The sequence below is a fragment of the Aegilops tauschii genome, chromosome 1 (assembly GCF_002575655.3).
Source record: "Aegilops tauschii subsp. strangulata cultivar AL8/78 chromosome 1, Aet v6.0, whole genome shotgun sequence".
Taxonomy (NCBI): domain Eukaryota; kingdom Viridiplantae; phylum Streptophyta; class Magnoliopsida; order Poales; family Poaceae; genus Aegilops; species Aegilops tauschii.
This window is the reverse complement of record NC_053035.3, coordinates 13,901,244-13,924,652: the sequence shown is the minus strand read 5'-3', so window position 1 is coordinate 13,924,652 and position 23,409 is coordinate 13,901,244. Positions and strand designations below refer to the sequence as shown.

At 45.5% G+C, this 23,409-nt stretch overlaps 2 long non-coding RNA genes across 2 annotated transcripts in view; one reads left to right on the top strand and one right to left on the bottom strand.

Annotated features, from left to right (window-relative positions):
• Positions 1 to 505: 505 nt before the first annotated feature.
• Positions 506 to 23,409, bottom strand: part of LOC141039264 (uncharacterized) — a 35,775-nt gene continuing 12,871 nt past the window's right edge. The window contains exons 3-4 of the long non-coding RNA XR_012200186.1: positions 915 to 979; positions 506 to 709 (exon numbers count right to left, since the gene is read on the bottom strand). This is a non-coding gene — a long non-coding RNA (uncharacterized lncRNA). The remainder of the gene's footprint in view (positions 710 to 914; positions 980 to 23,409) is intronic.
• Positions 1,017 to 2,501, top strand: LOC141039242 (uncharacterized). Its single transcript, XR_012200170.1, has 2 exons — positions 1,017 to 1,932; positions 2,431 to 2,501. It is a non-coding gene; the product is annotated as an uncharacterized lncRNA (long non-coding RNA).

Below are 23,409 nucleotides of genomic sequence, written 5' to 3'. Positions count from 1 at the left end.
TTATAATAGACGAGTTGGTTGAATAGTCCCCCACTTTCGTCTGGTTTTTTTTCGACTGGTTTTTTTCAACCGGTTTTTTTCCATCAAATTACCCCCACCCCCACGCCCACCCACCGAACCCCACCCACGCACGTAAGAAGCAGCACCCTGCCGCCGATCAGGATCGCCCTGACGCCCATCCCCATACCCCGCTGCCGATCAGATCTGCGCAGCCGTCGTGCGATCTGCGCACTCCACAGCGCCGCCACCACGTTTCTGGATCGCCGCGCACTCCACAGCACCGCCGCCGCGGAACGACTCCACAGCGCCGCCGCCGCGGAACGACTCGATAGGGCCGCCGCCGCTGGCAGATTCTAGATCGTGGGGCGCCGCGGAACGTGCGATCGGCGACGCTGTACGGTTTCAACCCCAGGTATGAACACACAAGTTTTCTTTCTTTGTTATGTCTACGTGTACAGACCGTGTTCAAAATAGATGCAGCCATGCCAGACTTCCGTGACCTAAAACGCCTCATATTAGTGTACAAAGGATCGCCCTCAATTTAGATAACATGAAAAATACTTTTAACAGTCGCTGAAACAGTACAGCATAGTTGCATCAATCAACATCACAACTTCTTTGGCCGACGATATTTGAGGTTCAGAGCAGTCCTTGAGAGTAGTTTTCACTGGATTTTGACTGGATTCCAAATTGATTTGGAATTAACAACCTGGATCACATGCCCGCGACAGCGCATTAGTAATGAAACAATTCTCGGAAACAATCAGCAAAGTAGAACTTGTGAGGTTTCATTATGTCCCTCCAAACTTGGCAGAATAGCACAACCGCATATGAATCAATTAACACAGCAATGGGAAGATAAAGAATTATTGTGAATAGCAAAGAATAGGTAAGTTCGCATGAAAATATGTTACCTTTCTAGATTCTAAACCTGTACAATAGCAAGCTGCGCTTGTGATCTTCGACGGCCTTCATCTGCCTGCAGGAAGATGAACATGACATCTTAGCATCTTGGATTCTTAACATGTATCCAGCAGAGTCAGTTCACAAAAAATGCAAAGTAGCAAAGTCTGTTCGACATGTCTTTCTATTTTCATATATATAGCAAGACTCATAAATCTGTAACATCCTGCCCTTATGGACTGAATCTGTTGGACATGTCTTTTTTTTGTAGTTACATATGGGGACTCCACACAGCAAGCCAGCGGAACAGACAACTTCATCACATGTACCTGCAGGTATATGTTCACCTATAAATTGTGCTACACAAGTCAAACATATATATGTTCAACTATATATGTGTTGCAGGCCCGATGGAGGGGACAAGTGTTGACGACTCTAACGAAGTGATTATACCCGTAGCCGATGATGTTGACAAAATTTACCCACGTAGTCCAGGTATAAGGTTTATTTTTATCCTTTTTAGTTGAAAAATCATACCTAACTGACTTGGGCACACCCGATTCTAATGTATCAACATCTTTACTTCTAGGAGTCCATATTACTCCCTCCGAACGGATGATACTTGAGACCGATGGTGATAGCACATATGATACTCCAGGTATAGATCAACCTCCTTGTATATGTTGAGCTACATATTTTGGTATGCATGTCAAACACCATCACAGGAGATGTTGCAGGCCCGATGGAGGGGCCAAATGGTGACGACTCTATACAAGGAGTTATACCTGGAGCCGACGATGTTCACAAGAATTACCCAAGTAGTCCAGGTACTAAGGCTGTGCATATATACTGAGATTGCTTTTATGCTTTTATGTGATAAATCAAACCTAACAGACTTGGGCAGAACCGATTCTAATAGATCAAGCGTGTGACTTGTAGGAGTCCATATTACTCACTCGGACAGGACGATACTTGAACATGCCGATTGTGAAAGGACATATGTTCATCAACCTTCCCATCTGATTTCAGGTAAGTATTATGTTGTATAAAGGTTAAGACCATGTGCCTACAACTTTGCCTTGTTTCTGCGATGATATTATATATACTGAGATTGCTTTTATGCTTTATATGTGATAAATCAAACCTAACAGACTTGGGCAGAACCGATTCTAATAGATCAAGCGTGTGACTTGTAGGAGTCCATATTACTCACTCGGACAGGACGATACTTGAACAGGCCGATTGTGAAAGGACATATGTTCATCAACCTTCCCATCTGATTTCGGGTAAGTATTATGTTGTAGAAAGGTTAAGACCATGTGCCTACAACTTTGCCTTGTTTTCGGTCCAATATATTGTTATGTTAACATGATGCAGACAACCCTCCAATCTCATTCCTATATAATGTAGATTCGTTGCCAGCTCTCAGTTATCTGACAAAATAACTAGCTAGCATGCAACGTGACAGTTGGCAAGAGAGGCCGCATAATGTTCCACGCCATCCTCACAGTGATATCACTAATGCAGATCAACCATCCTCTGTGGACCTTGACGAAAAAAGAGAGTTGATAAAAGCTCGGAGGCGAGCTGCTTATAGAAAGAAAAAAGAGGAGGCTACCGTCAAGCAACAAGAGGAAAATCTGTCTGCCCTTACGATATCAGGTAAGAATGCTTTATGGGAAGGCACTGCGATGATATTATATATACTCCCTCCATTCCACAATATAATGTTAATATCATTTCACATGCAGATATGCTGAATGTGGGTGGGTTACCTCTCGGTGATATCACTAATGTGTGTCAACCAACCACGGTGGACCTTGACGATAAAAAAGAGCAACTAAAGTCTCGGAGAAGAGCTGCTTATCGAAAGAAAAAAGAGGAGGCAGCCAGCAAGCAAAAAGATGAAAAAAGAGCAACTAGGTTGTCCAGTTGAGCTCATTTTCGGAATGGAGATGGACCTGACGGTTGGGGTCATCACCCTCCCTTCCAGATCCAGATCGAGACAGGGATTATTCAGAGACAATAATTACATAGTACTGTATGTATATGGTCAGTCATTTACTACTCTTCTCTCATTTCTCTGAATTTACCTGCCAGGCTTCATGCATTTACCAGTTAATGACACTAGTAGTAATTATAACACCAACCTTTCTCTTTGCAACAGGTAAAGGATTTGAGTCCCTCTGTTCAATCTGAAACTTTCGGTTTGGCACTGAACATTCATTGCCTCCGAGTACTACTCCTACTAGGGAAAGCTTGCGGGGTCCTTTTTTAATTCATAGCAGCCATAATTTGAAATATACAATTTGGATGGTAACAACCATTTATGTATAATAAACGCATGTTGCAACAAACAATCACAACCAAAGTAACAACACACTGCCACATATTCATGAGCTGCCAAATTAAAGCTAGCTTAGGTGCTAAATGGTAAAAAAGAAATTAAATCGATGTATATAGTCTTGTGTAGATCAGACCAGTAATCAACTAGAGTTGCTAAACCAAAACACTATACTGGGGCAACCAGCATAAAGCTGGGCTTTCAGAAGTATAGGATGCTCCAAACATCACTCACATGAGCACATGCATTAGGTTTTGCCTATCCAAATCTTGACGCTGAAAACAATGGTCACAAGTTTAGTACGTTGACAAAAATATCAACAGAATTTCTGGGCAGAATGCTTAACGACACAAAATTCTGCACCATATTGAAGGTAGCACAAGAATCAAGAACGTGTACAGCTAAACATTCCGCACCACAGACCCCTAATATAACCTGAAATAGAACTTAAATCATGGTTTGGAAGTTCAGAACCTGAAACCCTGCCTACAAAAACTGGGCGATAAACACATACTTTCAGCTCACAACTTGAAACGAAGGAGAGAACTGAGACGAGATAAAGGTAGCACTCAGTGGAAGCGAGGAGCAGAGGAAGACCAACAACAGCAGTCAAGATGCGAATCCCTCGGAACAGTAATGCCTTTGGCTCATGTGCTTGTTCATCAATGGGTCGATGCGTTGGATGTGGGAGAAGGTGCGTGTGATCGTGAGTGGTAAACAAGAAAGTGAGGAGTGCTTTCGGTGGGTGGGCGTGGAAAGAAACCCCCACGATCCCTCCCAAGAGTACTGCTTTTGGCTCAGTGGGTCATAGAGACACATGGATTCAGAGAAAATAATTACATACTACTGTATATGATCCGTCCACCAGCCATTGCTTCACTGCATTTTACTCCTCTCATTTCTCTGAATCTCTCTCAGTTGTTTGGTCAGTCCATATCATGCATATTACTCCTATAAAATACTCAAAGGCAATCAGATACCGAAAATACCCAATGCATCTGAACTGAAAAAAAATTTAGAAATTGCAGAAAAGGTCACAAAATTCTAGAACATTTTGAAAACATACTTGATATGGTGTTATACTCGTATAGTAAGTTTCGCGAAAGAAATTTTTTTTGAAACGAGGCAAAAGACTTGCCATTTTCATTGATTAAGAAGAAGAGAATTGCCCGGTTAATTAATGAAAAACCGGGCTAAAACAGATACAACACAACCCACATGACATGGGCACCACCGGCCAACCTGGCCACCGACATGGAACAGAATCCACGACGGCACATGCCAACAGATGGCCACACTCGCAAGCAACCGACAGCTCCGACTTCGACGACGAGAAACAGAAGGGAAATATGCAGGACTTGCGCCGACCGTGCCCTCCGCAAACGACCGCCGAGTGTCTGTCATCGTCACCACCTGGACTCGCTCCATCGCAGCTCCGACTTAAAAGCAACCAAGCAACCACGGAAGAGCACCTCGGACACGCCGGGAAGAACCGACTACCGAAGACCACGCCGCGACCCAAGCTCCTCTCGACGCCATCATCGTTGCCAAACAGAAACCAACGCCCCGCCTCAGCAAACCACGCGGCGAAGATGCCGCCATCGACGGCGAAGATGCCATCATCCACTAGTCTCTCAGTCGTAGCCGGCTCCGAGACAATGCCCCCAAGGAGGAGAAAGACGCTATGACGCCTCCATCGCCCGATCCAGCGGATCTGAGGTTTCCCTCCGGAGCCAAAGCCATGGGTTGAAGGAGGAGCACCTCCACGACGACGCTTCCAAGAAAGATCGCGGCACCCGCAGGCGCCGCCGTTGTCAGCTCCGGTGAAGACCGGAGCAAGGATTTCTCCCGGAGATGTGCCGACCACCTGCCACCATCGATCGCCGCCCACTAACCACCACCTCTGCTGAGACCGACCTCACTCTGGCCACGGGATCCCACGATCCACCGCGGCCAGACACGCACCACCCCCTGGCCGAAGCCGCCCCCACCAAACCCGGGGCCGCCGCCCCGGCAACACCGTCAGCCACCATCTTGGACTAGCGCCATCCACGAGACCCCACAGCCGGAAACTCAGTCAGGAGACGAGCTGCAGCGACGACGCCCTCAACAGGGTCACGACGCCCGTGGACGCCGCCATCGTCACCCCGAACGCAGTCAGGCATGGTTTTCACCAGCAGCCGCACCCCACGACCGAAGACCGGCTGGACCAGCCGGCATACCACGGCCACTGCTTCGCCCGCGTGAACACCGCAGCCATCGTAGCCCACCACCGTCCCGGGGTCGCCGCCCCGAGATCCAGCCTCCACCGCCCGTTGTGGCGCCCGACAGAGCACCAAGTCCAGCCGAGCCGAGCACGCCCAGCCACGGCCAGCCACCACCCTCCCGCAGCATCACCGCCTGGAGCAGCGGAGCAGCGCCGCCCCCGCTCTCGAGAACAGCGACCGAGGGGTCCCGCCGCCATCGCTGTGACGCCCGGATAATTAAGCTACAGTGAACCTCTGCTAATGATGCCACGTCACCTCGATTATAGTTGCTAATCTCGAGTTAGTTCGAAACTGATTCAAATTCAAATTCAAAATCAGGCAAACAATAAAAGTTTTCAAATATTAAAACTAAAATGATCGGAGTGAACCAAATACTGCATAGGTAATTGTGGTGAAGAAGCAACATTTTTATAAAGTGTTTAAATGCTCTAATATAAATAAAATAGCAGCAAACATAATTATTTAAATGCCTTTACTAATTGATAAAATATCAAACTATAATATTTGGGGACTAGACTTCTAGTGGCAGTGCAGCTTATTGCATAGTATTTATGTGTTAAGGCTCCACTTTTTACAAAATTCATTTGGATCAAGTTTTAAATGGAAAACAACAGCTAATTAAAATAAAACAGAAAAGGAAAGGTAAATAAAAAAGGCAAGAAAAGAAAACAGAACCCCCCGCGCTGGGCCAAGTGGCCCAGCTGGCCTCAGCCGCCTGAACGGGCCGGCCCACCTTCCTCCCTTAACCCCCTCACCCCTCACCCCACAAACCCTAACCCCCACGACCCCACTTTCCCCCGATCCCCCCTCTCTCGCTCGGTTCCCTCCCCCCCGATCTGGATCGGGGGCAACGACCCCGTCACCTAGCGCTCGGAGCCTCCCTCGCTGGACCGCTTCTACCTCGACTCCTCCGCCTCCCCGTTCTGGAGCTGGGCGCCCATGTCGCCGCCGACGCCGCAGGACACCTCCGCCACCCGAGGACCGCTCCGCCGCCTCGACCACGCCTCCTCGCCGGACTACCTCCCCGGCATCGCGTCGTCCTCGTCCCCCACCTCAAGTCCCGCTGCCATTGCCCTACACTACCCGGTGAGGGCCACGCCCTCTTCTCTCTCCCCCGTCCCCTACGCTCCCTCGGTGAGGCCCCCGGCCTCCTCTTCTCTCCCCGTCACCGTCGACCGTCCCGTTGCACCGTCTGGATCGCCGAACGCCACCACGACCACCGCACCGCACCGCCTCCCCCCTCCTCGCGCTCGCTCGCGCCCCTCGCGCACCCATGGTCGTGCGCGCTCGCGCCGACCGCAGCCCTTGTGCCTCCCCTGCCGCCCTGCCACTTCGCCCGCCTCCGCCCGCAACTCCCAGCGCCTCCCCTGCCGCTGCTCCACGCCGGCGCGCCGCCCTGGCCCCCCTGCTCCCTGCGACCGCCCTACCGTGGTCGCCGGCGCCCCGCAGCGCCCAAATCGGGTGCGCCCCGCGGGCCAGTGCCCGTTCGGGCTGTGCCCGATAGCCCAGCACCCGATTGGCCCCCTGGCCCAATGACAAGTGGGGCCCAGACCCTGAGAACGTTTAAAAAAAGAATTAAAAAAATATAAATAATAATAATAATAATATATTAAAAACAATTAATTAATTAAAGAATTAATTAACCTAATTAATTTTTGATTAATTAAACTAATCAAATAACTAAACTAATTAAACTATTAGTTAATTAATTAATCAGTCAATGACAGTGGGGCCCACCCCTAATTAATCCTGATTAGGTCAATTAATATGTTTAATTAATATGTGTCACTGACCAGTGGGTCCCACTGGTCAGGTTGACCAGTCAACCCCTGTTGACTGTTGACGTCAGCATGACATCATGCTGATGTCATAAATCTAATTTCGAATTAAATTAAAGTAATTAAATAAATCCTAAAATGATTAAATCTTTAGAAAATCATATAAAATAATCCGTATCTCGGATGAAAATACTTTGTACATGAAAGTTGCTCAGAACGACGAGACGAATCCGGATACGCAGCCTGTTCGTCTGCCGCACATCTCTAGCATAGCAAACACGCAACTTTCCCCCTCCGGTTCATCTGTCCGAAAACACGAAACACCGGGAATATTTTCCCGGATGTTTCCACTTTCGCCGGTGTCACCTATCCCTACGTTAGGTCACCCCTAGCACAACGTATCGCCGCGTCTTGCTTTGTGTTACATTTGATTGCTCTGTTATTTATTGTGTTCCCCCTCCGTTACTTCTTTCTGGTAGGCTCCGAGACCGCTGCCGATACCCCTGTGATCGGCTACATCGACGACGACCCCCTCCTTGCCAGAGCAACCAGGCAAGCCCCCCTGATCACCAGATATCGCCTATTCTTCTCTATACTGCTTGCATTAGAGTAGTGTAGCATGTTACTGATTTCGGTTAATCCTATTCTGGTGCATAGCCTCTCATTGTTGCTACAGTTGTTACCCTTACCTGCTATCCTACTGCTTAGTATAGGATGTTAGTGTTCCATCAGTGGCCATACACTCTTGTCCGTCTGCCATGCTATACTACTGGGCCGTGATCACTTCGGGAGGTGATCACGGGTATATGCTATATACTTTATATACATGACACATGTGGTGACTAAAGTCGGGTCGGCTCGTTGAGTACCCGCAAGTGATTCTGATGAGGGGGCTGAAAGGACAGGTGGCTCCATCCCGGTAGAGGTGGGCCTGGGTTCCTAACGGCCCCCGACTGTTACTTTGTGGCGGAGCGACAGGGCAGGTTGAGACCACCTAGGAGAGAGGTGGGCCTGACCCTGGTCGGTGTTCGCGGATACTTAACACGCTTAACAAGATCTTGGTATTTGATCTGAGTCTGGCCATTTGGTCTATACGCACTAACCAACTACGCGGGAACAGTTATGGGCACTCGACGTCGTGGTATCAGCCGAAGCTCTTTTGACGTCAGCGACGGAGCGGCGCGCGCCGGATTGGACTGGAACGCCTGCTAGGCTAGGTCTGCTTTCGGCCGCCCTCGCAACGTGCAGGTGTGCAATGGGCGATGGGCCCAGACCCCTGCGCGCATAGGATTTAGACCGGTGTGCTGACCTCTCTGTTGAAAGTAGGTGGGGCTGCGACGTGTTGATCTTCCGAGGCCGGGCATGACCCAGAAAAGTGTGTCCGGCCAAATGGGATCGAGCGTGTTGGGTTATGTGGTGCACCCCTGCAGGGAAGTTTATCTATTCGAATAGCCGTGTCCCTCGGTAAAAGGACGACCCGGAGTTGTACCTTGACCTTATGACAACTAGAACCGGATACTTAATAAAACACACCCTTCCAAGTGCCAGATATAACCCGGTGATCGCTCTCTAACAGGGCGACGAGGAGGGGATCGCCGGGTAGGATTATGCTATGCGATGCTACTTGGAGGACTTCAATCTACTCTCTTCTACATGCTGCAAGATGGAGGTGGCCTGAAGCGTAGTCTTCGACAGGATTAGCTATCCCCCCCTTATTCTGGCATTCTGCAGTTTAGTCCACCGATATGGCCCTTTACACATATACCCATGCATATGTAGTGTAGCTCCTTGCTTGCGAGTACTTTGGATGAGTACTCACGGTTGCTTCTCTCCCTCTTTTCCCCCTTTCCTTTCTACTTGGTTGTCGCAACCAGATGCTGGACTCCAGGAGCCAGACGCCACCGTCGACGATGACTCCTACGACACTGGAGGTGCCTACTACTACGTGCAGCCCGCTGACGACGACCAGGAGTAGTTAGGAGGATCCCAGGCAGGAGGCCTGCGCCTCTTTCGATCTGTATCCCAGTTTGTGCTATGTTGGGGAACGTAGAAATAATTCAAAATTTTCTACGTATCACCAAGATCAATCTATGGAGTCATCTAGCAACGAGAGAGAGGGGAGTGCATCTACATACCGTTGTAGATCGCGCGCGGAAGCATTCAAGAGAACGGGATTGATGGAGTCGTACTTGTCCTGATCCAAATCACCGATGATCCTAGCGCCGAACGGACGACACCTCCGCGTTCAACACATGTACGGAGCGGGGACGTCTCCTCCTTCTTGATCCAGCAAGGGGAGAGGAGAAGTTGATGGAGATCCAGCAGCACGACGGCGTGGTGGTGGAAGTAGCGGGATCCCGGCAGGGCTTCGCCAAGCGCAAGCGGGGAGGAAGAGGTGTCACGGGAGGGAGGGAGGCGCCAGGGCTTGGGGTGCTGCTCCCATGCGCCTCCCCAATATATATAGGGGTGGAGGGGGCTGGTTTCTTGCCCTCCAAGTCCATTGGGGCGTTGGCAAAGGTGGGGGAAAGAAATCCCATCATTTCCCTTCCCCACCGATTGTTACCCCCCTTTTTTAGGGATCTTGATCTTATCCCTTTGGGATATGATCTTATTCCTTCTAAGGTGGGATCTTGGTGCGCCTTGACCAGGGGTGTGGGGCCTTGCCCCCAATACCCACGTTCATGTGGGTCCCCCCATGCAGGTGGGCCCCACTTCGGAACCTTCTAGAACCTTCCCGGTACAATACCAAAAAATCCCGAACATTTTCCGGTGGCCAAAATAGGACTTCCCATATATAAATCTTAATTGTGTGCCAAACTCGTAACTCAGATATTCATCTCTATGATCATACCATAGACATTTTATCCTCTTGTCACGACGATCTTCAACTTCACTCTGAAATTACTTGAACCTTTCTATAATTCAGACTTGTGTTTCATCAAGTAAATATACTTAGCATCTACTCAAATCATCTGTGAAGTAAGAACATAACAATATCCACTGCGTGCCTCAGCACTCATTGGACTGCACACATCAAAATGTATTACTTCCAACAAGTTGCTTTCTTGTTCCATCTTACTGAAAAACGAGGCCTTTCAGTCATCTTGCCCATGTGGTATGATTTGCATGTCTCAAGTGATTCAAAAACAAGTGAGTCCAAACGATCCATCTGTATGGAGTTACTTCATGCATATATACCAATAGACATGGTTCGCATGTCTCAATCTTTTCAAAAATGAGTGAGTCCAAAGATCCATCAATATGGAGCTTCTTCATGCGTTTTATACCAATATGACTCAAATTGCAGTGCCACAAGTATGTGGTACTATCATTACTATCTTATATCTTTTGGCATGAACATGTGTATCTCTACGATCGAGATTCAATGAACCATTCATTTTAGGTGCAAGACCATTGAAGGTATTATTCAAATAAACAGAGTAACCATTATTCTCCTTAAATGAATTACCGTATTGCGATAAACATAATCCAATCATGTCTATGCTCAACGCAAACACCAAATAACAATTATTTAGGTTTAACACCAATCTCGATGGTAGAGGGAGCATGCGATGCTTGATCACATCAACCTTGGAAACACTTCCAACACATATCGTCATCTCACCTTTAGCTAGTCTCCGTTTATTCCGTAGCCTTTTATTTCGAGTTACCAACACTTAGCAACCGAACCGGTATCTAATACCCTGGTGCTACTAGGAGTACTAGTAAAGTACACATTAATATGATGTATATCCAATATACTTCTGTCGACCTTGCCTGCCTTCTCATCTACCAAGTATCTAGGGTAGTTCTGCTTCAGTGACCGTTCCCCTCATTACAGAAGCACTTAGTCTCGGGTTTGGGTTCAACCTTGAGTTTCTTCGCTGGAGCAGCAACTGATTTGCCGTTTCATGAAGTATCCCTTCTTTCCCTTGCCCTTCTTGAAACTAGTGGTTTTACTAACCATCAACAATTGATGCTCCTACTTGATTTCTACTTTCGCGGTGTCAAACATCGCGAGTTGCTCAAGGATCATCATGTCTATCCCTGATATGTTAGAGTTCATCAAGAAGTTCTAATAGCTTGGTGGCAGTGACTATGGAGAACCATCACTATCTCATCTGGAAGATTAACTCCCACTCGATTCAAGCGATTGTAGTACTCAGGCAATCTGAGCACATGCTCAACGATTGAGCTTTTCTCCCTTAGTTTGCAGGCTTAAGAAACTTGTCAGAGGTCTCATACCTCTTGACGTGGGCACTAGTCTGAAATCCCAATTTCAGTCTTTGGAACATCTCATATGTTCTGCGACGTTTCAAAAATGTCTTTGGCGCCTCAATTCTAAACCGTTAGCATTACGCACTGAACTATCACGTAGTCATCAAAACGTGTATGTCAGATGTTTCGCAACATCTACAGACGACGCTCGAGGTTCAGCACACCGAGCGGTGCATTAAGGACATAAGCCTTCTGTGCAGCAATGAGGACAATCCTTAGTTTATGGACCCAGTCCGCATAATTGCTACTATCAACTTTCAACTAAATTTTCTCTAGGAACATATCTTAAACAGTAGAACTAAAGCGTAAGCTATGACATAATTTTGCAAAGATCTTTTGACTATGTTCATCATAATTAAGTTCATCTAATCAAATTTTTAAATGAACTCCCACTCAGATAGACATCCCTCTAGTCATCTAAGTGATACATGATCCGAGTCAACTAGGCCGTGTCCGATCATCACATGAGACAGACTAGTCATCATCGGTGAACATCTCCATGTTGATCGTATCTTCTATACGACTCATGCTCGACCTTTCGGTCTCTTGTGTTCCGAGGCCATGTCTGTACATGCTAGGCTCGTCAAGTCAACCTAAGTGTTTCGCATGTGTAAATCTGGCTTACACCCGTTGTATGCGAACGTTAGAATCTATCACACCCGATCATCACGTGGTGCTTCGAAACAACGATCCTTCGCAACGGTGCACAGTTAGGGGGAACACATTCTTGAAATTTTAGAGAGGGATCATCTTATTTATGCTACCGTCGTTCTAAGCAAATAAGATGTAAACATGACAAACATCACATGCAAATCATAAAGTGACATGATATGGCCAATATCATCTTGCGCCTTTGATCTCCATCTTCGTGGCGCGGCATGATCACCTTCATCACCGGCATGACACCATGATCTCCATCATCGTGTCTTCATGAAGTTGTCTCGCCAACTATTACTTCTACTACTATGGCTAACGGTTAGCAATAAAGTAAAGTAATTACATGGCGTTTTCATTGACACGCAGGTCATACAATAAATTAAGACAACTCCTATGGCTCCTGCCGGTTGTCATCATCATCGTGTAGGGTAACGCAACAGAAAACAAAAATTTTCCGACCTACGCACCAGCCCAGGACCACTATGGAGACTGCATACATGGTTTGATCTTTTTCGTTACCGACTCGTAGCGCAGCGGGAAGTAGAGTCGATGACGATCGGCGGTGCAGATCCCCGCAGCTAGGATTTACAAACCTCCCAACCGCAAGGATGTATACCCTCATCTGCTCCTGAGACAACCCTCCGGGAGGCGGTCGAACAGCCCCCCGGACGGTGTCGCGGACAGCCCTTCGGGAGGACCTTTGAAACTCGAACGGTCACTCGGACAGCCCTTCGGGAGGACCTTCGAAACTCGGACGGTCACACGGACAGCCCTTCGGGAGGCAGTCACGAACTAAGACCGAAACTATGATCTCTCTACAGAGTTGCACACATACGGTGTCATCTATCCGGCAGGGCTTCGCCGTCCAGAACTAGTTCCTGCCGGAACCCAGACAGCCTTACGGCTCTACGAAACTCTTTTCGTGGGAGGGAGAGAAGAAGCCAGATAATGCATGGCATGTGTATGAGAGCAAGGGATGATCCTTTAGGCAGCCCCCTCCACCCCTATTTATAGGCCAAGCCCAAGGGTGGCTTCTCCAAAAGCCAAGGGGGGAAATACCAAAAAGGCCCTCAAGGTGGCTTCTCCAAGAAGCCAAGCAAAAAGCACTTTCACTATTCATGACGACATTTTTCAGCGTCCGTTTGAACTGAAAATATTTATGTGGGCTCAGAACATTTCCAGTACCCACTAAAATAATTTTCAACGCGTTCTGAAACAATTTCGGTTTAGTGATTTTCATCTGCGAAAAGCAAACAAGAATGCGTTTTCACTATTCATGAAGACAATTTTTCGCGTCCACTAAATCCGAAAATATTTCTGTGGGTCTTAGAATAATTCCAGTACCCACTAAAATGATTTTGGATTCGTTTTGAAACAATTTCAGATTAGTGAATTTCATCTGCGAAAAACAGCCAAAGCGGTACCGGCAGCTCCGAAACATTTTCGGTTTTTATTTCTGAAAATTCCAAAAAGTTTCCAGAATGATTCTGGCACCCTCCAAGAATTATCAGGCATGTGCCGAAACCATTTTGACTTAATGGTGTATCCCGAAACAACTTTTCGGTATCATCGAAACTTATCCGATGACCTCTCTCTGCGGTACGATTCCGCTGTCCGAAACTTTTCGGTGTCCGAAACTTTTTCGGTGATTTTCTCTCAGACTCCCTGTCTAGTATTCAGCAGATAGATGACCCTTAAGAGTGTGACCCTATAGGTTCGGTGAAGTATAGACATGACCCGGAACCCCTTCCGATCAATGATCAACATCGGAGCCGTGGACACCCATATTGACCCCTATACCCACACGAATAAATATTCGAGTGAACCTCCAGTTGCCGTGTGCTATTCCTGTTGCTTCATGATATGTTACAAATACCCGAGGTGAGACATGTTGGCATTCCCGTGGATCAACAACTTGTCCACTATGCTAGTTACCTCGTTACCGGTTTTGTTCTCTTTTCTCGTTTCGTGTTCCGGCATCCCCGTGATCAAATCACAAAGTGTCTGGCCAGACGATGATGGACACCGTAACACCGAGAGGGCCCGAGTATATCTCTCCATCGTCGGAGGAGCAAATCCCAATCTCGAGCTATCAAGTCACTTAACATACTTTCCCATGAACCCGTAAGCCGCCGTAATAGCCATCCAGTTACGGATGACGTTTAACAAACCCCAAAGTTCATGAAGCAAGCATGAAGAAACTCGATACTCTGATGGTCTAAGGAATTATGCAAACATTAACTATCTCTGTGTTATAAACCATTAACTTGTGACGAATGTATCTCATAGCATAACATCAATTCGGGTCGATTCAACACAAATGTCCTTCCTGACATTGTGCCCTCAAAATTGCTTGGCATAGACATGCCCATGATTGGGAAAACATAATCATCATGCAACACTTGAGCTAGTCTTAGAGGCACGACTAGGAATACATTTTACCGTTTATTATTCCACACGTGCATATGGGTTCTCCCCAGAGCCTTTATGGATATACGGGCTCGGGAACCACAGCAGTTATAGCATGGAACATAAACATAATTATGAACAGGGAGATAATCAATAACATTTATTATTGCCTCTAGGGCATATCTCCTACAGACTCCCACTTGTACTAGAGACAATAATCTAGCTTATGCTAATGCACTTCACACCTGGGGCACACCGGTGTAAATATGCTTCGCTTGTGGTATAGCCTGATGTCCAACGGATCTGACGACTTCAGTTTCGTGTGTATCTTTGCATGTCCTCGCGTTTTCACGTTTTCACAAAATTCATATTTTGTGTGGACTTGGCTTTGTATGTATGTGAATCACAGGTCGAACCTGGATTCCTCAGACTGAGTTATGGAGCAACTACCTGCAGTAGTGTCCCATTGTCAAAAGCCATCTTGGAACTATACTAAGTTCATGAATGAACTATATGATTCAACATCTTCTTTGTCGCTTCTAAAGCGTCAACATACTTAGCCCTTGTTATAGAATTCGCCACAGTAACTAGTTTGAACAAATTCCAACTAACTGTGCCACCACATTGTGTGTTACACAAAACCCTTAATTTAAATCGAAAATCACATGGAGAAAAGATGAAGACTGTATCGATGTAACATTTTGCAACGAACTCTTCATGATCTCTGCTTGCGAGAAAACCATGTCATCAGTACTTACTCTAGTACTCTGTGACATCTTTCACTGTTGTCCCATGATCAGTAATTTGATCACTTTGGTATCCATACTCGCAACACCTTGGGAGTATCGGACATATCTGGTTGTTTTACATACCATGGAATACATGATTAATCCAAACACAAAAGTGTGTGGAATCTGCATCATGTATTTTACTCATCAGTGTTTTGGGACACCGAGTCTTGCAAAAACTCTTTCCATGTGACTTTGGCAAGAATCACTCCTTGGCATTTTAAATGCTAAAATGTTTTAGCATCTTGTTAATATGTATTTATTGCTTAGCCCCATTAGGTAAATCTATCTCCATAGATCATCATGCCTAATATTGAGGCTATTTAGCCTAAGCATTTCATCGAAAAACTATTTTCAAATGAAGTCCTAATTCGTGTCAAGAAATTTATTTCCAATTACCAATGTGCCAAGCACATAAGGTTTTTAGAAATATTATTACGCTCCCACTTACTTTCTTGAATTACAAGCATCTTCATTACCCATTGATGAAGTCAAAACCCCTTTGACCATTTCATCAAAACACGAAGATTCCAACTCCATTTTGCTCTCTTCTGTCCATTGTTGGAACTCTGAAGTTTGCATACCTACTAACATCCTCTGGATCGACAAATTACTTTGGACTGTATCATATACAAGTCCTAGCTTTCATTTCCATCAGATGGAAATCCTTTTATCATCCATGTTTCATATCTCATGATTGAAATATGTATTAATTGCTAGTTCAACCCGAACCGACTTTAAGCATCGCTACGATGAAAACAACCTCATCATAGTCAACTCTTGAACTTGTTATTTCAACAAGTCGAGCTTTATGGATAAAACATTTTTATCCGTATCAGTTTTAAGTTCCATAAATATTTGTTAGACTCTAAGTCTTCCGAAAGGTGTATCAAGGTTTAAATCTTGAATCACTTATATGGAAACTAACTCGGGTTGTATTGGCATTTAGCCAATTCCGGAGTCATGGCCCATCAACGCTTCCTTGTGTATCGTAGGTATAATGTTGTCTAACAACAATATCTCGTTTGCGCACCTGAGAGGTTTGCACGAGCCTTGCCTACGTGGTTCAGCTGCAAGTTCGACCGAAGTTCATACATTTTATTGTAGAGACTTCCGTATCAGTCGCAGTAGGAAACTCTGGAATTACTTCCAAGGTCTCTTTCCTTTGATCTGATGACGTAGATACTGTTTATCTCGTCGAGTTGCACTATTCTCCCACTCACCTTTTTGAAAGAACCATTATCTTTAAAAGCACACCGTTTCGCAGCAAAACTATTTGCCTCGGTATAGTGAGGGAGGAATACCCAACATTTTGGTATAACCTACAAAGTAGCACTTGTCTGATTTGGAATAGGTTTGTAACCTTTTACACAAGCCCCATATTCCAAATGTTAAGAAAAGATATAACATGGTTGGGCGTATCATACCATGGCTTCATTTCAACAGACCCGATGTAGCTCTTTTCAGTGTAAAAGCCGCAGTCTCTAAAGCATCACTTTAAAAGGGATAATGGCAAATTTATTTATGTCATCTTTGACCTTACCATGTCATAAATGGTTTGATTACATCTCCACAGACTTTCCACTTGCAGTGGTGTTCCGGAAGGTGCAAGTTATGAAACCCCTTTCACAACTCATCAGACATTCGCTAAACATGTAACTCAAATATTCCTTTGTGCAATCAAATTGCAGAAACATAATTTTCTTGTTACAATAACTTCTACTTCATTTTTGAGAACCTTTCGAATGATTTCAAAAGATCCAGACTTACGTCTCATCAAGTAAATATCCATATATCTACTTGAGTCATTTCTGAAGATAAATAAATCCACCACTAACAACACTTATCGAACTACACACATCAAATGTATGATCACTAATAAGTTTGTTCTTCGTTCCTTATGGCCTGTGAACGGTATTTTAGTCACTTCACTTTTCGGAGGAAAGTTGCAAGTGTCAGATGATTCAAAATCAAAAAGACTTCAAAATCCATCATAATGGAATTTTCCATGCGGGTTTGTCCAATGTGACCAAATGTAGTGCCACACTTGTGTGGTATTCTTTTAGTCTTGCGACATTTAGCGTCAGTGTTATGGATGTATCATATTACCCTCAATATTCATAACATACGTCCCATCGATGATGGAAGTATGGCCCTTATGTTATTCATAATACTTAACAACAATTGTTGTTTTTATGAACAACTCTTTTGCAACAAACATTGTGCAATGGGCTAGAGTGTATGAAACTCTAAAATGAATTATGAAAGTAAACCCAGAGGTATTGTATTATTATCAATATTCATAACATACATCTCATTCATAATGAAAGTATGGCCCTTGTGTTATTCATAACATCGAACATAAAAAGTTCTCTTATGAACAACCTTCTTGCAAGATACCTTATGCAATGGGATAGAGTTTGTAAAACTCTAAATGAATTATGAAAATAAATACAGACGGCAATACACCGATGGAAGGTATAGTAACATTTACTATGTTCCCTGTGTATACCTTAACCTCATTTCTAGCTAGTCTTTCAGGCCATAGTAGTTCTTACATCGAGTTGCAACAGAATGCAATCGAGCGGGCATTTTTGTGATGAACTCACAATACCCAAGAATTAGTGATTTAACATGTTTAACCATAATTCGCAAGAACTATATCTTTGACCAGCCTTCTATACATCAAAAACTTGTATGACATTCATACATGAGCTGGATATTCCAGTCATCTTTCTTTCTGCCTTTATACTTCTAACAGTTTAACTTCTAGTATTTCTCCTACTCGCAAAAGAAGCACCCAACTTAAGAGTGGCGTTAGCCCCGGACTTCCTAGGCGTGTAAGTCATACTAACACCCTTTGGACACTTCCTTTCTCTTTAAGTTGTTGTTTTATTCACCTTTCATTATATGACAGGCGTTCTTCTGGATCCCTTTCCCAACAGTCAAATGCATAGTAAACACTTTTACTAATACTTGCAAACAAACATTGCTTTGTTTGTATCTGAAAATAATTTTCAGTTCCATGCATATCATATAACTATCCCAACTTTTGAAGTTTGGGTTTCATGGAAGCAAACATATTCCACTTGACCGTAACAGAATTCTAGCTTTTGGATCGAAGGACGAGAGTCACATGATCCATAGCATTAGCGGGAGGATACGGAAAGCATGCGATAGGACAAAGTCCTTCTCGACACTTTTGAGGACAATCCTCATATTACGTTACCAATCGTAAAGTTTTAACCAGATATTTAACAGCTATTCAATTATAATAGGGAAGGTGGAAATGCGAGCCATTATTCTATAACTATTATGCAAACCACACTTAGACAGTGTTCAAAATTAATTGCATTGAGAATTAAACATGTTAATTCAACAGTGCGCTCCCACTCAAATCAATATCTCTCAAAAATTGATTGTGAGTGATACAAGACCCACATTTCAATTGTTCGCCATTGGTGTAACACCACTGATGACGAAAAATCTCAACCGGTAGGCCAACTTGCCAATCACATCTCTATGTGACTCTTGTTCATCTTTCGATGCGTGTGTTCCGAGCTCATGACGGTCATGCCTGAACGTCAAGACAACCAAGTGATCTCGCTGCGAGGTCTCAACTCACCCGCCTCACACTTCTCTAATCGTTCGTACCCGTGTGACACGGCGCACCCCGAAAAGATAGGTGCCGTGACGGTGCTACACTTGGGAGAACACTAACTACTTGGTATTTTTGCGAGAGATCACCCCAATAAAAAGCGACTACCGCGCTATCAAGAAGGGTGCATCATAAGGGATAAACATCTCAGGCAATTCATAATAGCATGATATGGTATAGCCCTTTCTGACGGAGAAGTCTTTCATTTCTTCGTCTTCGGCATTCGCGTCGGTGTTCACCTTCGCGAAGATTGCCACCACCTTGTCGATGCACCAGATAATATTGCTATCTCTATAGCTAACAAAATAATGCATTACAACAAGGTTGACACGCAGGTCATTAAAGTGCAATCATATGGCTCCAGCCATCATGCCGAATCATGACACGCAGGTCATGTTAATCAAATTAAATCATATAGTCATCTCATACATAATCGAATTAGTATGAGCACTGCTATACCACATCACATGCACATCCTGCAAAACCAAGTTAGACGCCTCTAATCGGTTTATGCAAAATTTATTTTACGTGGCTTCTAAGGTTTTGACTTAACCGCAACTACCAACATTTTATCATCAAGTATGATTATTCAGGTTGCTAGATTAACATCTCGGGGTGTATGAAACACGGGATAATTAAATCCCGAGCCCCATACTAAACTTCGTCATACGCATGACCCCCGTGCAGATCATATCTGCAATGCCCTTTCATCTGCGAATTTCATCTTTCTTTTGACTACGGTAGAACCCAAAGAACTGATAGCACTTCCATGATCAATCAGGATCACGGATTGCCAGAACTTTGTCAAATTCCACCATGCTGTCTCGAGATTGAGCAAACGCAAATTCTAGGGAAGCAACAAGAACGTCGGGTAACAGATTTCATCTGTCACCCGCATAAATAATTTTCAGCAATAGATCTCATCCACTCCAAAGTTATATTATGCAATACCCATACATCTCCATGTATTCTAGATCGTAACCTACATCTACGCATAGCACGGCTCTTGATTCCACTGTAGGGTAACGCGACAGAAAACAAAAAATTTCCGACCTACGCACCAGCCCAGGACCACTATGGAGACTGCATACATGGTTTGATCTTTTTCGTTACCGACTCGTAGCGCAGCGGGAAGTAGAGTCGATGACGATCGGCGGTGCAGATCCCCACAGCTAGGATTTACAACCTCCCAACCGCGAGGATGTATACCCTCATCTGCTCCTCAGACAGCCCTCCGGGAGGCGGTCGAACAGCCCCCCGGACGGTGTCGCGGACAGCCCTTCGGGAGGACCTTTGAAACTCGAACGGTCACTCGGACAGCCCTTCGGGAGGACCTTCGAAACTCGGACGGTCACACGGACAGCCCTTCGGGAGGCAGTCATGAACTAAGACCGAAACTACGATCTCTCTACAGAGTTGCACACATACGGTGTCATCTATCCGGCAGGGCTTCGCCGTCCAGAACTAGTTCCTGCCGGAACCCAGACAGCCTTACGGCTCTACGAAACTCTTTTCGTGGGAGGGAGAGAAGAAGCCAGATAATGCATGGCATGTGTATGAGAGCAAGGGATGATCCTTTAGGCAGCCCCCTCCACCCCTATTTATAGGCCAAGCCCAAGGGTGGCTTCTCCAAAAGCCATGGGGGGAAATACCAAAAAGGCCCTCAAGGTGGCTTCTCCAAGAAGCCAAGCAAAAAGCACTTTCACTATTCATGACGACATTTTTCAGCGTCCGTTCGAACTGAAAATATTTATGTGGGCTCAGAACATTTCCAGTACCCACTAAAATAATTTTCAACGTGTTCCGAAACAATTTCGGTTTAGTGATTTTCATCTGCGAAAAGCAAACAAGAATGCGTTTTCACTATTCATGAAGACAATTTTTCGCGTCCACTAAATCCGAAAATATTTCTGTGGGTCTTAGAATAATTCCAGTACCCACTAAAATGATTTTGGATTCGTTCTGAAACAATTTCAGATTAGTGAATTTCATCTGCGAAAAACAGCCAAAGCGGTACCGGCAGCTCCGAAACATTTTCGGTTTTTATTTCTGAAAATTCCAAAAAGTTTCCAGAATGATTCTGGCACCCTCCAAGAATTATCAGGCATGTGCCGAAACCATTTTGACTTAATGGTGTATCCCGAAACAACTTTTCGGTATCATCGAAACTTATCCGATGACCTCTCTCTGCGGTACGATTCCACTGTCCGAAACTTTTTGGTGTCCGAAACTTTTTCGGTGATTTTCTCTCAGACTCCCTGTCTAGTATTCAGCAGATAGATGACCCTTAAGCGTGTGACCGTATAGGTTCGGTGAAGTATAGACATGACCCGGAACCCCTTTCGATCAATGATCAACATCGGAGCCGTGGACACCCATATTGACCCCTATACCCACACGAATAAATATTCGAGTGAACCTCCAGTTGCCGTGTGCTATTCCTGTTGCTTCGTGATATATTACAAATACCCGAGGTGAGACATGTTGGCATTCCCGTGGATCAACAACTTGTCCACTATGCTAGTTACCTCGTTACCGGTTTTGTTCTCTTTTCTCGTTTCGTGTTCCGTCATCCCCATGATCAAATCACAAAGTAGTCTTAGAGGCACGACTAGGAATACATTTTACCATTTATTATTCCACACGTGCATATGGGTTCTTCCCAGAGCCTTTATGGATATACGGGCTCGGGAACCACAGCAGTTATAGCATGGAACATAAACATAATTATGAACAGGGAGATAATCAATAACATTTATTATTGCCTCTAGGGCATATCTCCTACACATCGACATGCAAGTCATGATTCCTATTACAAGAACATGATCAATCTCATACATCACATATATATAATTCATCACATCCTTTTGGCCATATCACATCACATAGCATACCCTGCAAAAACAAGTTAGACGTCCTCTAATTGTTGTTGCATGTTTTACGTGGCTGCTATGGGTTTCTAGCAAGAACGTTTCTTACCTACACAAAAGCCACAACGGTGATATGACAATTGCTATTTACCCTTCATAAGGACCCTCTTCATCGAATCCGATCCGACTAAAGTGGGAGAGACAGACACCCGCTAGCCACCTTATGCATCAAGTGCATGTCAGTCGGTGGAACCTGTCTCACGTAAGAGTACGTGTAAGGTCGGTCCGGGCCGCTTCATCCCACAATGCCGCCGAATCAAGATAAGACTAGTAACGGTAAGCAAATTGAACAAATCATCGCCCACAACTACTTTGTGTTCTACTCATGCATAGAATCTACGCATAGACCTGGCTCATGATGCCACTGTTGGGGAACGTAGCAATAATTCAAAATTTTCTACGTATCACCAAGATCAATCTATGGAGTCATCTAGCAACGAGAGAGAGAGGGGAGTGCATCTACATACCCTTGTAGATTGCGCGCGGAAGCGTTCAAGAGAACGGGGTTGATGGAGTCGTACTCGTCGTGATCCAAATCACCGATGATCCTAGCGCCGAACGGACGACACCTCCGCGTTCAACACACGTACGGAGCGGGGACGTCTCCTCCTTATTGATCCAGCAAGGGGGGAGGAGAAGTTGATGGAGATCCAGCAGCACGAAGGCGTGGTGGTGGAAGTAGCGGGATCCCGGCAGGGCTTCGCCAAGCGCAAGCGGGGAGGAAGAGGTGTCACGGGAGGGAGGGAGGCGCCAGGGCTTGGGGTTCTGCTCCCATGCGCCTCCCCACTATATATAGGGGTGGAGGGGGCTGGTTTCTTGCCCTCCAAGTCCATTGGGGCGTTGGCAAAGGTGGGGGAAAGAAATCCCATCATTTCCCTTCCCCACCGATTGTTACCCCCCTTTTTAGGGATCTTGATCTTATCCCTTCGGGATATGATCTTATTCCTTCTAAGGTGGGATCTTGGTGCGCCTTGACCAGGGGTGTGGGGCCTTGCCCCCACTACCCACGTTCATGTGGGTCCCCCATGCAGGTGGGCCCCACTTCGGAACCTTCTAGAACCTTCCCGGTACAATACCGAAAAATCCCGAACATTTTCCGGTGGCCAAAATAGGACTTCCCATATATAAATCTTTACCTCCGGACCATTCCGGAACTCCTCGTGATGTCCGGGATCTCATCCGGGACTCCGAACAACTTTCGGTTAACCGCATACTAATATCTCTACAACTCTAGCGTCACCGAACCTTAAGTGTGTAGACCCTACGGGTTCGGAAGACATGTAGACATGACCGAGACATTTCTCCGGTCAATAACCAACAGCGGGATCTGGATACCCATGTTGGCTCCCACATGCTCCACGATGATCTCATCGGATGAACCACGATGTCGAGGATTC